The sequence below is a fragment of the Abramis brama genome (assembly GCF_963993115.1).
Source record: "Abramis brama genome assembly, chromosome: 8".
In the NCBI taxonomy this organism is placed as follows: domain Eukaryota; kingdom Metazoa; phylum Chordata; class Actinopteri; order Cypriniformes; family Leuciscidae; genus Abramis; species Abramis brama.
This window is the reverse complement of record NC_139970.1, coordinates 2005532-2024042: the sequence shown is the minus strand read 5'-3', so window position 1 is coordinate 2024042 and position 18511 is coordinate 2005532. Positions and strand designations below refer to the sequence as shown.

The following is an 18511-nucleotide window of genomic DNA, read 5'->3' as shown; positions in this document are numbered from 1 at the left end:
TTTTGTGTCAGAACTTTCACTTTCATTCATAAATTCACCCCGTCTGTGTTTGCGAAGCGATACGGATCGAATCGCGGAATCCAGTCACAAATGGAGCTTGCTGTATAAAGCAGAACGTCACGGAATTTGGTTATTTTTGAATGAATAAATCAAAAGAAGGGCTGTACAATGAATCAAATCTCGATATGGACTAGTGTCTGTGAAAATTAAAGTTAAAAGAGACTGCAATTGTTCTACGTGGCGTCTCTTGGAATGAGCGCTCATGTGTGCTCCACTACACACACACACACACACACACACACACTGAAGCACGCGTGTTGTTTTCAGTGTTTCACTGTATTGAGACGTACGTGATTTAGGCTACACACGTGCACTTCATCGCAGAGTAGCTATGAGAGTCACTTCACGAGAATTTCACCATTTCATTTGATAAAACTATCGTCATTCATTCGTTTCATACACATTGAAACTGTAATGTCTTTACGACAACCTGTCAAAATTAAAGTTCGGCATAACTTGAGCTAGTTTCCGTGTCCAGGGATCGGGTTGTCAACAGCGTCAATCAATGCAATGCGAATGAACTGCTGGAAACATATTTCCGGTTCGTGTCCGTAAGAGGAAGCGCTGGTGTCTGAGAGTGGGGTATATTACAGGGGTATATTACAGTAGGCTATGCTCACTACAAAAAAACTAGACTACATCACGATCAGTCAACAAACAGGGTAAGTCATGTCATCTTCTCCTCTTAGGCCTCGTTTACACTGTCAGTGAAATGTGACCCAATTCCGATTTTTTGGTCATATGCGACACAGATCGGATGTGTTCTATGACCGTATAAACAGGAAAAAAACGCATGCATTCGGATATTTTGAGATCGGTTTCAGGCCTCATTCATATGTGGATATAAATCAGATATTAGATATGTGCCAATGCGACTGTCATATAAACAGGCAGATTGGATTTTCTGAAGCATTAGGCAACGTCTCCACGGTTTAATGACAAGAGAAACCCCGACGCGCAAAGGGACGGATGGCCCGACAAAACGTTGTGTCTGTCGTCGTAGGAGCGGGGCGTGGCACGTGGTGGCAGCTGCAACCCTAAAAATTAGCTTTGCCACCCCAGATGACAGCTCGGATACTGATGGTTTATGGTGGGGCGTCGGCTTAACTTCCCCCCATCGGCTTTTATTCAAAAAAAGTTTATCTTACTTCAATCGATTGGGTTACGAAAAGCACTTATCAAATATGATCTATAATTCTAGTCTGATGTCTCTATAGCCTAGATAAAGTGCATTTCTACCCCTGCAGCAGGCTAATGTACAAGGCAGATCGGTATGAATCCAGCACGGTGCGTCGCTGCAGTAACTGGAGTGTCGGACTCGTCTCGGAAGAAGAACACGCTTGTCTTGTCCAGACTGACGAGTAGCCTATAGTTGTCAGAATCTCCACGAATACGAAAGCAAACTTTTCATTTGAATCGCACATTCTGACAGGTGTAATGGTATTGAAATGGTCATTCAAATCACAGATTTCAGGAGACAAAACTTTACAAAAAAAAGCACATGTAGAAATAGCCAAATCAGCACAATATAAAGATCTTAATTATATAAATGTTTTTAATTAATACATTAAAAGCTTTTTATTTATTTTTTAATTAAACATAATTAAAAGATATAGGCTATTCAACTTTTAACATCTCCGAGATTATCTTAGCCATCTTGATTTGGGATTAATTACTTATTGCTATTAAAATCTAAATGTAGCAGATAGACAAGCCTAAGCAAATAAAAAATTAAAATGGCAGAGCAATAAAATGTCTGCGCCAACGGAATAATATTTATTGGGATAATTTTAATAATAATAATAATCTTTTTTTTACAGTCTATCATTGGGAATGTGTTCGTCATATGTTGTCACTGGCATATCTCAACCCCTCCCCCATTGTTTAATCTTTTCACCAGAGATACCACATGTGGCAGGCCGTGAACAAGCTGAAGCGTCATATTATTTCTCATTTTAATGCACAGAAGCAGGTAAAGTCAATCATGTGTCTATCTCACTCGTTAATCTGAAAAAGTTACCTGAGTGGTTACAATGACTTGTGTATATTTTCAATCAATGCACTGACGTTAGCTCATTAGCCTTCTACTAACGCTTGTATGCGACACAAGTGGATTTTTTGAAGGGGCAAGTGAAAGACATTTACTTGCCTGACCGGACAAGTAGACGGATTAAAACTTAAGTGACTAAAAATATAACTAGGAGAAACACGAGAATGGTTATGATTTTTATTACATTCAGCATAGCAGCAATTGATAATTGATAAGTTAGTGTATTTCTGGTAACGTTAGGCCTAAAGCTAAGGCCAGTGCATATGAGTTAATATCTGCTGCCTTACATGTTTGACTATTTGCCTGACTTGTGTAACTAGATTAATATAATCAGTTACAGTAGTATATTGCATCTTACAGACTAGGCATCATTTCTTTTGAGGCTCAGTATTTCCGTTTTGTAATCAAAATATCCTTAATTCCATATCGTTTTGATCAAAATGAATAAATAAATGCACTTTGTGTACAAATTAAGGAATCAGAGAGAGTATAAAGGGCACCTTGTGTCACTTTTGAGTGATTTATGGCCCTTAAAGGAACACTCCACCGTTTTTTGAAATAGGGCTTATTCACCTTCTTTCCTACATTTAGATAGGTGGGCAAATGCATTTTTGTCTCAGTGCATGCATTGTTTTAGTTTGACAGGGTCGGTGCTAGCTTAGCTTAGCATAATGAATGGAATCCTTTGTTGCCAGCTAGCATGTCCTGAGTAAAAGTGATATAAAAAATTAAAAAAACCCACCTAATTACTTCTTGTGGCCTGCGTATTCACAACAAGTACAAATAGAGATGCAGATTAACACTAGGCGATGTCCTAGGCAGATATTGACTTATATATTAAGGACTATATTAGGGGGAAGCACAGGCGAAGCACTGCTACTTGGGCATGATATCTCTGCGCCCAAGTAGCAGTGCTTCGCCTGTGCTTCCCCCTGCCTAGGTCAAGGCAGTCAATATCTGCCTAGGAAATCGCCTAGTGTTAATCTGCATCTCTATTTGTACTTATTGTGAATACGCAGGCCACAAGAAGTAATTAGGTGGGTTTTTATTTATTTTTTATATCACTTTTACTCAGGACATGCTAGCTGGCAACAAAGGATTCCATTCATTATGCTAAGCTAAGCTAGCACCGACCCTGTCAAACTAAAACAATGCATGCACTGAGACAAAAATGCATTTGCCCACCTATCTAAATGTAGGAAAGAAGGTGAATAAGCCCTATTTCAAAAAATGGTGGAGTGTTCCTTTAAGCCCCGCCCACTTCTTGACGTGGGAAAATTCCCACGCTAGCTCCTCCCACTCATGGGTTGAACATCTGAAGCGTGGGAAAATCTCCCACGCTCAGTAATTTTAAAAGGTAGGTGAAATATTTTATAGATGTTTTGTACACTTTTAAAATAAAATAAAAATCAATAAAACAACATGTATATATTGTTTTAAAAAAGAAGTGTATAATAAAAGACGTATTCAGAGATCCGTGTTTTTTATTTATTAAAGAAGACAGTCGTACTTTTCATCCTCCTCACGCAGGTATACCGGGAGGGCACGAAGGGCTACAGTACGCTTCATATTGACATCGTGCACTTCCTGGAAGAACAAGCAAAAATTAATATTTTTACAGATTTCATTCTTCTTTCAGTATGGATGTGCTGACCACATTTCATGGCATTTGGCAAAGTGTTAGAGAGACAATGACACCCTGAGGCCCTGCTGTCCAGTGGGACCTGAAGCACAAAGTTCATCTTTAACTCACCTGGGGTCTCATTTATAAAGCGTGCGTACGCACAAAACGGAGCTGGAAACGTACGTACGCCAGTTCCCACGCAAAGGTTGTGATCTATAAAAAACAAACTTGACGGGAGAATGTGCGCACCTTTAAGCAAACTTTGAGCCGTGCGTACGCACATTCTGGAGACAAAGGGAATTGGCGACACCGATGGTGAGCTGGAGTTAAGTGTATTTTTGGTCACTTTTAGACAGAAAATCTAAAGAAAATTAAACATATACAGAAAGATAATACAAATATAATTTCACCCACCAAGCCTGTCACTTGAAGCAAATATCCATCCCTTCTTAAATGTCCGCGCCAGCGAGCGCGTTGGGCCGTTTAGTGAAACTGACGCAAATAACAGTTTAAATAAATAAAATAATGATTTAAACTATGTTTTACTTCTGGTATAAACATTTAGATTAAATATGACATTCAAATTAATGGAGTTAAGCACTTAAACATGAAATCATTACTGAGAAGTTACAACATTTTTATATTCAAATTCAATCAATAGAAATATTTGTTGTGGATGCGATGTTTTTAAACACTTTTGCTGTGGCGTGCTGTGTTTTAATGTTTTAACCACAGAGATAATTGCTTATCATGATAATACCAGATTGTCTGAGAAAATAGTTTCGTGCAAATAATGCACAACAAGGCCTATCTGTCTCCATTAAAAATATAAATCAATTAAAAATACAATTCGGCCAGTGGAAAAGATTGAGAAAAACTTTCTCTGAAATGTATTTTACACTATTTGATTTATGTATTCAAAAACAAGGCAAGGATAGGCAACTACTTGATTTTTTATTAATGTGTCTTGCAACTACTTGATTTTTTATTAATGTGTCTTGCAACTACTTGATTTTTTATTAATGTGTCTTGTACCGTTAAACGTTATCACGTGGATGAATAATCATATGCAAATGATATGCAGATGAGGATCTGCATAGTAAAACTAGGCGTTGTAAGCTCCATATATGGTTATTTCGGGGAGGAGACGCATGTGCGCACAATCTTCCGCTGACTGGGATTTATAAAGTGAATTCTGCGCAGGTTCTGGCGTACGAACGGTTTTAGTCTGAATATTTTTTTGCTTACGCCATTTTTGGCTTTAGGGCGCACGTACACTTTTAGTAAGGTTCCTACGCACAGTTTTATAAATGAGACCCCTGGAGTTCATAAATCTTTAAGATGTCACACAGCGCCTCTGATATCTTTCCGGTTCGTGCCGCCTTCTGCCTATACAAGGCCACCAGTGCAGGTGTATGTTGGTCAAGCACAGCGTAGAACTGGTTCCGTAGGTTGACGTTTGTGATGCGTTGGAACTCAGCACAAAGCTACAAAACCAAAAACAAACAAAAATAATTATATAAAAAGACTAATACTCGATTTGCAACAGAAAACACATTTGTGATGCAACATGTTCCGTTAAAATACATTGTTGAGCAACATGGTCACATGCAAAGTGATAGTTCTTACACACAGTGAATAGTGGCATTTGCTGTTCCATTTGAATGTGATACATATTCAAAATTTGGCATAGAAATATGTTGTGAAGAGTGGCAGAAAAGAGAAGTGAGTCTGTTTTACCTGTGATTCAATCTGAAGAGCCGGCCATTTCCCCAAGAAGACCTTCACCTGCACAGATAAAACAATCAATATGAAACCAGTCAAATTATGCATTCAACCTCTTTACAAATGAATGATACAAAATATGATACAAAATTTCAAGTGAATGTAACTTGCCGATAAAGTTGCTCTCTGGTGACAATGTATGTCTGCACATGCACACAAGAACAGACAGCAAGATATTTAATTTTTAAGAGACTTTTGATTGATGCTAATGAATTAGGCTCCAAATAAAAGAAATGGTGAAAAATAGTTACAGCCTAAATTAACATTTGAGTCACCTTGATTTTGGGGGATGCTCACTGCATTCCTTCCACTTCAACCTATAATGAAAAGTACGGTGACCGGGAGGGGACATGTTCGGTTCACTTATTTTTGTCGTGGCCACAACATATAAACTCGTGGGAACGTGATATTAAGTCGTGGGAACGTCATAATATCTCATGGGAACGTCATATTAAGTCGTGGCCACGAGATCATTTTGTTGAGGTAACGACATCATTATGTCGTGGCCACGCGTTGAGGGAGCCACAGCGGCCAATACTGTAACCGTACCATAGACTGGGCTACAGCAGAGATGGAGATGACAGAAGAAATAACATTTTACTTTAAATTAGGAATGTCATAAAGATATAGTGCGGTCTTTGGCATTAAGACATGGGTACGTTATAAAGATAAGCGCATTCTTAGACTTTTTTTGTCGCACGCATATTTAGGGACCGTCTCAAAATTACATGCGACATTGGCATAAACGTTTCTAACTTCAACAGCATTTGAAGACAATGACTTACAGTCATAAAACCAATTGTACATTGTTCACCCAGGTCTCATGTATGATGCACACCTTTAATATTTTTGATATTTATGACAATAAACTGCTAAATCATATGCAAATATTGCTATGTATTTCACTACTGTATGGGATCATATACAGAATATGACAATATTTAAAGCTCAATAGCATTTGAAGACAATGACTTACAGTCATAAAACCAACTGTACATTGTTCATATAGGTCTCATGTATGATGCACACCTTTAATATTTTTGATATGACAGTAAACTGCTAAATCATATGCAAATAATGCTATGTATTTCACTACTGTGTGGGATCATATACAGAATATGACAATATTTAAAGCTCAATAGCATTTGAAGACAATGACTTACAGTCATAAAACCAACTGTACATTGTTCATATAGGTCTCATGTATGATGCACACCTTTAATATTTTTGATATGACAGTAAACTGCTAAATCATATGCAAATAATGCTATGTATTTCACTACTGTGTGGGATCATATACAGAATATGACCACATTTAAAGCTCAATAGCATTTGAAGACAATGACTTACAGTCATAAAACCAACTGTACATTGTTCATCTAGGTGTCAGGTATGTGGCAGTAGTGAAATAGGCCTACAATATTTGCATATGATTTAGCAGTTTATTGTCATATATATCAAAAATCTAAAAGGTGTGCATCATACATGAGACCTGGGTGAACAGTGTACAGTTGGTTTTATGACTGTAAGTCATTGTCTTCAAATGCTATTGAAGTTAGAAATGTTTATGCCAATGTCGCATGTAATTTTGAGACGGTCCCTAAATATGCGTGCGACAAAGTCTAAGAATGCGCTTCATGTGTCTCTCACTTATAACGTACCCATGTCTTAATGCCAAAGACCGCACTATATCTTTATATGACATTCCTAATTTAAAGTAAAATGTTATTTCTTCTGTCATCTCCATCTCTGCTGTAGCCCAGTCTATGGTACGGTTACAGTATTGGCCGCTGTGGCTCCCTCAACGCGTGGCCACGACATAATGATGTCGTTACCTCAACAAAATGATCTTGTGGCCACGAGAAAAATATATCGTTCCCTCAACATATGATCTCGAGGCCACGACTTTGCATCGCGTGGCCACGACATAATGATGTCGTTACCTCAACAAAATGATCTCGTGGCCACGACTTAATATGACGTTCCCACGAGATATTATGACGTTCCCACGACTTAATATCACGTTCCCACGAGTTTATATGTTGTGGCCACGACAAAAATAAGTGAACCGAACATGTCCCCTCCCGGTCACCGTAGAAAAGACGTTTGTAAAGGTTTAATAAAAGTTCATTTGGTAACTATTATGTCCATAACCTTAACTTTGTTTGAGTAAAAGTTACAGCTAACGTTAGCCACTAGCTCATTTGGGTGCATGTATGAATAACATCACATTGAACTTACCAGAGCAGGGCGCTTAACACAAACAGCAGCAACACACTCAAAAACAGAAGGACTATCGCTTACTGAAAAGAGTTACTGACTAACGTTAACATTATTGCCCTGCCACATTAACAGTCACTAGCAGGCGGACTGACGTTAATCGCGCCCACGGCACCGTGAACCGTGGCACCACGCTTGCAACTTAAATACTAAAAATAGCCTCGTCTAGCAGTCAAATATCACGTGTAATATGATATTCTTACAATATTACAACTAGCAAAGTAGTTTTGAAGTGTTTTGGTTTACTTACAAGTTGTTTCATGCTTGATACCCATAGACAGTATATAAACTGGACACAGCGACCCCATTGGATTCAACGGAGACAAGTGAAGTCAATTAGCAGCATTAACTTCCTGATGGCTGAGCGACTGCGCAGACTCAAACTGAGCTTGACGACGTAGATGTGACGTGAGCAACCCGTCTGTCTTCTAGTAGCTGTGCCAAGCGAAATCTGAATCATTCCCTTCCGAATCTTGCAGAGACGGAGAGTGTGAGTAGGAGCTGTCCATGAGCTGGAGCAGGAGCGACTTTTGCTGAGTATTCTGATTAATTATTGTGTCATTTTGCCTCCACGTCCCCCGATCGCCCGCGATCTTCTCCTCCTGTCCATACGGTAATCTCTCTACTACGCGACAGAGAGTCGCGTGGTTATGGCGCAATCGTTAGCCTATTTTCACAAAAACTGCTTCTACAGGGCCATAACGTAAGATACAAGGTAATGGAGCCTTTTATACATTTTCTTGTTTCTTTAGAAATAAATAATGGACAAATGGAGTCTTTAAACGTCTCGGATGTAAAGTTATTCGCTGTCAAAGTGACGCCAAAATGAATGGGAGTCAATGGGATGCTTGTTATGTTGCTAAAAAAATAACGACTAGTTTCACTTTCAATGCATCAAACTCACAGTGTCAGAATGTGCAACGTAAAACAGGCATCTTGAATAACAGAACTAGAACTGTATAGCTATGTGTATACTTTATGTATTACGTGAACACAACATTTCCCCCCCTCTCCGAATGTTCAGACGTGAAAGGTAGCAACAAAGTCTTCAAAGTGCCCAGGGCGTGTACGAACCCTGACAGGGCGGGGCTCAGGAACCAGGGGGCCCGGCAGCGGGGCTGAAGCAGGAGCGATTCCCTGAGCAGCCGGAACAGCTTGGGCAAGAGGTGCCGCAATGGGATCTGGCACGTGAGGGGCCGGCTCAGTTACTGGGATGCTCTGCTCCACCCCTGCCAGATGAGGGTGGTGAAGAGGGGAGGGCACTCTGCGCAGGCAGCTGGCGTGCCAACGGGAACCATCAGTCAGCTGAAATGAAGCTGGGCCGAGCTGCCGACTGACCTGGTACGGAGCCGACCAGAATGATGAGAGCTTGTTAGCTCTGTGGGGCCGGCGGGTTCTGACCCAGTCTGACACTTTGATAGCAGGCTACTTAGCCTTGTGCTTCTCATCGAACCTCCGCTTCATGGAACTCTGTTGTCTCTTGACGTGAGACTTTACTGCTGCTGGGCATGGCCGTGGGCCCGCGGCCATTGGTGGACGGAGTCTTGACAGGGGAAGCACAAGCTCCCTTTTCAGCATGAGTGCAGCAGGGGAGACCCCTGTTGTAGAGTGGGCAGTTGCTCTGTAGTGGAGGAGGGTCTGTGACAGTGCGGCCATCAGGGAGTATCCCTCAGACATGTGAGCACGCAGTCCATTTTTCAGGGATTGGTTGAATCGTTCCACCCCTCCGTTGGCTTGGGGGTGATAAACAGAGGTTCGGATATGAGTAACACCTTTGTTGGCAAGGAAGGTGGTGAACTCCAAGGACAGGAACTGAGGACCATTGTCCGTGGTAATTGCACGAGGCAAGCCCCAGCGGGAAAACAGCTGATCGAGAAAGTTGACCACAGCAGCAGAGGTAACCGTACCCATGGGAGCCACCTCAGGCCACTTGGAGTGCAGGTCGTAGAACACCACGAGAAACCTCTGATGGTGTGGCACATTGTACAGCTCACCACAGATATCAAGCTGCAAGTGGTCCCATGGTGCAGACGGCCAGTCTACCGGCTGTAATGGAGTTGAAGCAGGCGGACCAGTCTTCCCACTGGTGAGGCACGCTGCACAGGAGCGGATAAGTCCCTCAAGGTCACGATCCATGGCGGGCCACCACACAACGTCACGGCACCGTTGTTTGGCTTTGACGATGCCGAGGTGTCCTTGATGTGCCATTTGCAAGACACACCCTCTGAGGGCCACTGGGATAACAGCACAGAGGCCACGAGCGATGCAGGCCTCACCCCAGCATGACAGTTCATGCTTCACTCGATAGTATGGCTCCAGTTCTGGTGGGACGCGGCAGGCCAACCATGTCTGATATAGTCACGAAGCATGCTGAAGACTGGCTCGGCTGCTGAGGCCGACTCCAGGTCACGGAGGGAGACTGTGTCCTTAAGTGGTGAGTGGACCAGGTGTACTACCTCCTCCTCATCCTCTGGAGAGACAGCGGAGCACTGTGTGGCGGCAGGGTGGGATAGAAAATCTGCTACAACATTAGTCTTGCCAGGTGTGAATTGTAACTGAAAATCATACTGCTGCAGGCGGTCTGACCATCTGTAGAGCAGAAGGGGCCTGTGTCCTCCGCCTGAAGTGGACATCAGGGCTGTCAGGGCCTGGTGGTCCGTTCGTAGAGTAAAAGACCGTCCATACAGGTACAAATGCCACCTCTCGCACGCCCAAATGCAGGCGAGGGCCTCCCTTTCACCCACTGAGTATTTCTGCTCAGTGGGGCTGAGCGCCCGGGAGGCGAAGGCTACGGGCCTCTCCACGCCGTCATGGAGCTGTGACAGAACGGCGCCCAGAGCCACAGCAGATGCATCACAGGTCACAAATGTGGGGCAGTCCAGCTGGAAGTGTGCCAGGATCGGAGACGTCGTGAGGAGACGCTTCAGTTCGTCAAAACCTGCCTGGCATTCAGAAGTCCAGGTCCAGGGAGCATCCTGCCTGAGCAGCATCCTCAGCGGGGCCGTGACAGAGGAGTACTGTGTCAGGAAACGCATGTAGTAGGCTGTCATTCCCAGGAACGAAGCCAGCTGCGAGGCTGTCGTGGGGTTGGGGACTGCGCTGATGGCTGCCACATTCGACTGAAGAGGGGAGATAGCATCTGCTGACACACGGAACCCGACAAAATCAATGGCCGGTGCGGAGAACGTACACTTCTCAGTGTTCAAGGTGACATGGAGGCGGCTGAGGGAGTCAAAGACCCGTTCCAGGCGGGCGTTGTGTGTGTCAACATCTGGCCCATGTACCACAATGTCATCCAAATAGGCCACAGTACCGGGGCAGCTGACGAGGATTGTGGACATGATCTTTTGAAAACAGCTTGGTGCTGAACTGAGCCCAAAAGGCATCCTTGTATAGCGGTACAGGTCAGTATGAGTAATAAAAGCGTCTTCCTGGCGATGACGAGGTTGGACACCCACGGAGAGGCATCAATGCGTTCTATGATGCCGTCAGCCTGGAGGCGTTGGAGCTCCTGTGTAACGCCGTCCCTCAGAGCCAGGGGAACACGCCGAAGGGACTGGACCACGGGAGGCACGCTGTGGTCAAGGAGAGGTTTGTGTGTGAATGAGGTGAGACACCCAAGGCCATTGAACAGTTCAGGCCGGCTTTGTAGCCAAGGGGAACCCACTTGTAGTATTCGTGTTCCGTTGTTGTCCTGTAGGGTAAAACCAAGGCTGAGAAAGAGGTCAAGGCCCATGATGTTCTCACCGTGGCGTGTAATGTGGAATGGGAAACGGTCCACAGTTGCGGAGGTGTAGCGAACTGGGAGGTAAAGTAGGCCAATAACGTCAATTTTGCTGTGGCCATAGCCACAGAGAGCAGTGGATGGGGGCTGCAGCTGTCTGTTTGGGAAGAGTAGGTTACAGGTGTCAACATTCAGCAGTGACACCTTGGCCCCAGTGTCAAGGAGAAGAGGGACACAGCATCCATCCAGGTATACGGGGCACCTGGAGAAGGTCCCTGGGTGGGGGCCTATAGTGCGCACTGGCACCACCGGGTCATGTAATTGTTCAGGGTAGTCAGCCGGAGCGGACCGGCACCATTTAGCAAAGTGGTTAGGTTTCTGACATCGTCTGCATGTTTGGCCCCTAGCAGGGCAGTCCTGAGCCCTTGTGGCATGACGGGTGGAGCCACAATTCCCACAGCGTCTCTGCTGCCGTGTTTGCTGGGGGCGCGCGACCTGTATAGCAGCAGGGTCAGCCCGGTTGTCTGAGCTTGATAACTGTTGCACTGGCTGTTCAATAACGGCAGTATGAGACTTGTTTTCTGCTATTTTAGCAGCACATTGAGTTGCCGCCTCCACTTGTAAGGTGAGTGTTAATGCATCCTCAAGTGACAGTGTTGCATCTTTGAGTAATAACTCCTCCTGGACTCTGGGATTAGACGTTTTTTCAATGAGCTCGTCTCGAGTAAGTTCATCCCTCATGACGCCGAAATTACAGCACTGTCCTAAGGCTTTTAAATCTGCTACAAACTGCCTAGCAGACTCACCAGGGCGCTGACATCTTTGTCTGAACTCCAGCCGCTGAAAGAGGATGTTCTGTGACTTCACAAAATGTCCAGTCAAAGCCGTAATTACAGCATTATAAGTGTCCAGAGTACCATCGAGCGTGTTGAAAATCCTGTTCCCCTCCGCTCCCAGCAGGTGCAGTAGAATAGCGCGCTTCCTCGCGCTAGAGGCATTATCCAATCCAATAGCTAAAAGGTATAGTTCAAAAGACATTCTCCACTGATTCCAAGGAACGACAGGTTCGCCAGGGAGGGGAAGAAAAAAATCCGGAGGTGGCAGAGAAAAAACCGGGGCATCAGCCATCCTTGTCGCCAATGTTATGTTGCTAAAAAAATAACGACTAGTTTCACTTTCAATGCATCAAACTCACTCGTTTATTTTCCGGAACCAAAAACAACAGCGCACACCTACGGTGGCCTCATAGTGTCAGAATGTGCAACGTAAAACAGGCATCTTGAATAACAGAACTAGAACTGTATAGCTATGTGTATACTTTATGTATTACGTGAACACAACAATGCTAACAGCAGGTGATGGTCTGCTAGCCAATGGCGGCGCCCGGGGAAGCTTCAAAATAATATGAAACGCTGCCCCCCTGTTGATACCACGTCGCTCAAGAGGGTAGCCATCTTGGATAGATTTTTCAGGTAATGTCAGTTAGGGCCGCACGTCATGACGTCATATCACGTGATCGACAGTACACTTAAAAATAGTGAGTGAACCATCGGTGTTCACTCAGAAATGCTGAGGCACACACACATAAAAATACATATTTGTTCATACATTAATAGTTTAAAGGTGGATTAACTCAGCAAGAGATTTTAACTGTAATGACCTCAGTCTTTATAAGCTAGTAGTACTGTTCGGGCTTACAGGGTGAACATCTATAAACGAGGCCGGAGCCCCGCACAGACTCCACCCACTAACACTCCCACAACATGTTTCACTGTGGGAAAACCATAGACTGTAAAGAAATATGGACGTAGTGTCCGTGACGTCACCCGTAGGTTTCTGAAGAGCATTTTTGAAGCCTAAAGTGGGCGGAGCCGGCCGTCGCCATCTTGGCCTCGCGTCACTCCCGGATAACAGAAAATGGGGAAAGAGGCAAAGTGAGTGGAGCTGAGGAGCCTGGCTATCTGTAATCACGCACATCTAGCTCGACGTGATCGAGTTAGCTCAGGCTGTTAACGGCTCTGGGTAATGCTATAAGGTTATGCTACTGACAGTACCAAGTCTGCGACTGCACAGGCCTCGCGCTAAAGTGACAGTTGATGATGTAAAGCCAATTAAAAGTTCCTATTTTTGCCCTTCGAAATATTATAATAGTAAAACACATGGCTACAAGTGAGACTGTGTATCGTGCTTCTGTACTATTCTGCTAGTTGAAAATGTATTATGCAGTAACTTAATATTACTCTGAGAGTGTGACAGTGATTTATGTGCACATGTCAGTCACTTTTTTATAGTCTATGGTCCGTCAGCGCGGCATCGCTCGTCAAGTTCGTAGAGAGCTTATTCAGTCCATTTTAAATTCTGATTTTGGCCGCCTCTCAAATGGGTTAAACCGTTAAACCATAGATATATTGCCTATGAAGTTGAAGTAAATGCGCTAGAAAATCCGCGCTCATTCAAGGATGTGCATTTATTGCATGGACGGAGAAAGCGCCGACACCTGCAGGATTTCATCTGACAGTACATAAGCATATTATAATCAATCTGTTCCGTGAGAGCAGAACGAACAAGCCTTTATTGACGTTTTTAAATCTGCAATTAAAATTGTCAGACATCCATTAGTGCATGTTCACAGATGAAAACAACTGAAATACAGCGCTGGTTGTTCTCTCGAACGATACTCGACGACAACGACGGAATCCTAAGCCGTGGGCGAAGTAATGGGTGTATTAAATTGTATGAAATAATCCCGAAAAAAAGCACAAAACACTGCAGAGATGGCAAATTCAGCAGCTAACATTTGCTGAGGTGAAGTGACGGCTAGTAACAACAGACAAACGGCTAGCATTGACATCAGCGGCAATCCACCTGTCACTCAAGTGGCCACTGGCCACACCCTTAATTATTATTAATTAATCAACTAAACGGATGAGTTATAAAAAAATTCACTCCCCTCACAGTTGTTATGAAGGGCAAAATTAGCTGTATAGACCAAAGCAACATAGAGATCCAGGCTGTAAACATGTTTTTTTCTGCTGTAAAGTTGGTAATTTTAACATGGGGGAGATACAGATTTGACTCACTTCTGCAGCCAGCCTCAAGCGGCCAGTCAATGAATTGCAGTTTAACTCACTTCCGTGTTGGTTTCAAGAGAGAGACAGGGAGGTTGCTGCTTGGGGAAAACACAAACACAAAGTCCCACGCACACAACGTGATAGTCACATGAGCTGTTTAAAAAGGAGCGCAAACTCGACGTGAGATACTTGTGATTTTTTCAAATCATTTAACCTGCAATGGCTACTGCAGCAATCCCAAAAACTCCTGAAAGAAGGATTACTGAGACTATGGAGGATTTGACTTTAGCTCCTCGAAAAAACATGGACCGTGTTTAACAAGGTTTCTCCATGAACCGGCGGAGCGTGTGGATTATACTTTTCACTTGTCTGGAGGACGTGCATGCACGTATGTTTTTGACAAAAAACAATCGTGAAGTCAGATTGGTTAATGTGGATAACGATGAGAGATTTACAACGAATACAACGGAGGATCCTGATTTGATGTTCACAGAAAGGGATTAGATTTTATTTTACACAAAGGTCTGGCCAGTCCTGAAAGACGGATAGCAGATCTTCATAGCAGAGTGGTCCGGTTTAACAATGGGGGACAGAATACAGACTTCTTGCGGATCATATCACTAAACACCCTGAGGATTATGTTTATATCCTTTGCAGTGATTTTGGAAAGGGAGCTCTTTAAAGGGATAGTTCACTTTAAAATGAAAATTCTGTCATCATATACTCACCCTCATGTTGTTTCAAACCTGTATGAATTTTTTTCTTCTGCTGAACAGAAAGGAAGATATTTAGAAGAATGTCAGTAACCAGACAGTTTCTGGGTCTCACTGACTTCCACAGTAGGAAAAAAATATTTAAAAAATTACTATGGAAGTCAATGAGACCAGAAACTGTCTCCCGGCTGTCGCTCCCGGTTCACAGTCATCGTGACTCGCGCTAACGGCAGATCCATTCTTTCACTGTCCGTGTTTTGATTTCCCAATCAGTTTGGGCGACTACAAACAACGTGATTATTGTTCATGAATCCACATGAGTAACGCAAGAAAACATGCAATCTACCTGAGGGAAGACGTTATCAAAAATCTTTAACTATTAAGTTAATGTTAAATAGAGAAAAACATTTTACATTAAAGTAAATAGTACCAGCCTATAGGCTACTTGGTTGGACCTCGTTATTGAAACACAAAATAACCAATACAATCTCAAGCACCAAAAGCAGCCCATACTAATCATCTAAGTTCTCTTTATCAGGAGATTAGCCTATGCACTTTTCATTTATTTATACATGGTTGCAAAAACATTTAGGCCTAGTTCAAAATTTTAAGTGCCATTGTTTAAATGCTTTTTTTTTGGGCTGTAATTTCAAAGATGTTAAATTATTTGAATATTATGCCATCTATATGTATCTTCCTGACAAAAAAAAACACCTTTTATGTTTATTGTTTTGAATAGAGGTTGATGATACAGTAATATGCGTTGGTGTAGCTATATATTGAAAATGGATAAAATTCAACAATTTGAACATGGAGCCACATCATATCTATGGGATTGAACCATATAGGGCCTTTAAAATGAAGTTTATTAAGAATGAGAATATAGAAGGATATTAAGATAGGCCTATCTTTATTACTTTTAGAGTTACAGGCACACAAACTTTGGAAAATTGCTATTTATGGCACTCAGTAATTTTCAATTGTGTTGATATAAAAAACAAAACAAGATAAATTTCTAGTTTCAACATTATTTGTTCTTCAGAAAATTTGCGACCATTGAAAACGTAAACTAATTTACTCATGGAGCCACATTAACATCCCTATATTGGGACTTAAAATTAACCATATTTGGCCTTAAAAATTAAGAAACCAAAAGAAAAGTTTGTTAAGAATTAGAATCTAAAAGAATATTAAGATATTGTAATATGAGTTGCAGGCATGCAAACTTTGGTTTCTGAAATTTGGTTAATTTTTCCACAAAATGACCCAAATGTGTTTGTCTGAGAACCTTTATACATCTTTTTTACACATATTTAACTGTAGATGCTGAAATGATATGCACTGTGTGGTACAGTACAAATATTTTGAGTGTCCCTTATTCTGTCCCTTATTTTCCTATAAAGAACAACGATTGTCCCTTATTTTCCTTTCCATAAGTTGGCAACCCTATTTGCAAGCTTTTGTGTATTTATTATAAGCAATGCTTTTCAACCCTCTTTTCTTAGTGATTTGGTGACACGTATGTGACACGTATGATTCCTGTATAAATATGATGTTTTAAAGTTAGTCCATAGGCTTTACAAGAGTGTGGTACTTTGCATCACTAAAAGTCTTTGTAAAGTTAAATTAAACTGTCGTCTTCCCCTGTATAAGCATCAGTAGCCACGAGTCGCATTGGTGTGACGTCAACTCCCCTCTTCGATTGATTGGCTAGAGGAGGAGCTGTCAATCTAGAACTAGTGGACCAATGGTAACGCTTAAGCCTGCCCTAATTTACAAGAAATTCGAACTGCAACATTTGGGAAAGCAAGCGCAGAACATAGAAAGAAGAGCGTAGAGAAAAATAGCTCAAGCGTACAAAAGAGTAAAATATGAGCAGAAAATGGAAGAGAGCACAAAGTACAGAGTAATAAAACCAAGGAAAACACTTTTTAAGAAAGCATGAAGGTTAACGTATAAAGTTTTTATTCATGATTATTTCTTGATTCACGCTTATTATATTTTGATCCGTGACCACGTTGTTTGCTATTCTGATCATTTTGCATTATTTTTTTCAGTTTGTGCAATATATTTTTACATGTTTTTAAATTTTTGATTCACGCTTATTATATTTTGATCCGTGGCTGCAATACTTTAGGCGGGAAATTTATCCCATAAGCTATGCCTCTTTTTACTTTCTTTGCCAATGACATCCGACTGAACTACAAACTTTCCACTGACGTCTGTTTAAAGGGATGTGCTCGACCAACTCGCGGGTCTGTGCCGCTGCACGCTCAATCCACTGCGCGTTTTTCAGCTCGCGCACCACAGCTATATAGGCGTTACTACATATCTCGTCATCTCGATTACAATATAATCATCACATTTAAATAATTTCGTTTCACACATTCAACTCATGAACACGGGACGTCGACGACTTCGCTTTACATAAGGCGTGTCTCTAGCGCCGTTACTTGAATAAGCCACACCCACTCATTAACATAGAATTTACATGCAGGTTGGTTTTGAAAATGAAAACGAAAATGAAAACTGTGAAATAAAAGAGGAATTAAAATGAAAACTAAAATTTACATTTGAATTTGAATTGTTTCACTTATTGCTTGTGCGTTAATAAAGAGCATTGTAAAAACTGTATTTGTAGTTTCTTTTTCACATTTGGCTTTTCATTTTAATATGGGCAGTCTTGCCTCGAGACTGTAGTGAAAATGAAATGTGAAATCACCAAATGCATTTTATTTTTCAATTTGACAGGGATGATGCGCTGTCACCGTGAAAATGAAATCATTTAATTTCATTCTCAATTTTGTCACATATTTTGCCTACAGTTTCTTAAATGAAATCGTTAATCTGGTTTTAATTTTAATCATTTAATTTATTCATTTAAATTTGGCAGAAAATGCCTTCCATAATGTAACAAGTGAAACACAAGGGCAATAAATACACAGGGACAAACAAGCTTAACTAAGTAATGAGGAAACAAGATACACCTGGGAACAATCATGAACTAATCAACAGGAAAAACTACAAAGGACTATGAAAACATGGCACAAAACAGGAAATAATAAAACCCACACAAGAAAAGGGGAACACAAAACAGGAATCATGAGACTGTTCTCATCTGCTTCATTACTCTGGGTCTTAAATAATCATAACATGACATTTGTAATTAAAAACTTTTACAGAACTCATGTAGCCCATATTTTG

The 18511-nt window shown here is 41.9% G+C and overlaps 1 protein-coding gene across 2 annotated transcripts in view; it reads left to right on the top strand.

The window, feature by feature from the left end:
* Nucleotides 1-615: 615 nt before the first annotated feature.
* The window catches only part of LOC311088738 (uncharacterized protein), a 38370-nt gene continuing 20474 nt past the window's right edge, over nucleotides 616-18511 (top strand). Inside the window, exons 1-2 of one of the 2 annotated variants that reach the window (XM_084123015.1) lie at nucleotides 616-722; nucleotides 1961-2032. The gene's annotated coding sequence lies outside the window, so the exon portion shown is untranslated. The remainder of the gene's footprint in view (nucleotides 723-1960; nucleotides 2033-18511) is intronic. The other variant, XM_084123017.1, reaches the window with a different exon arrangement.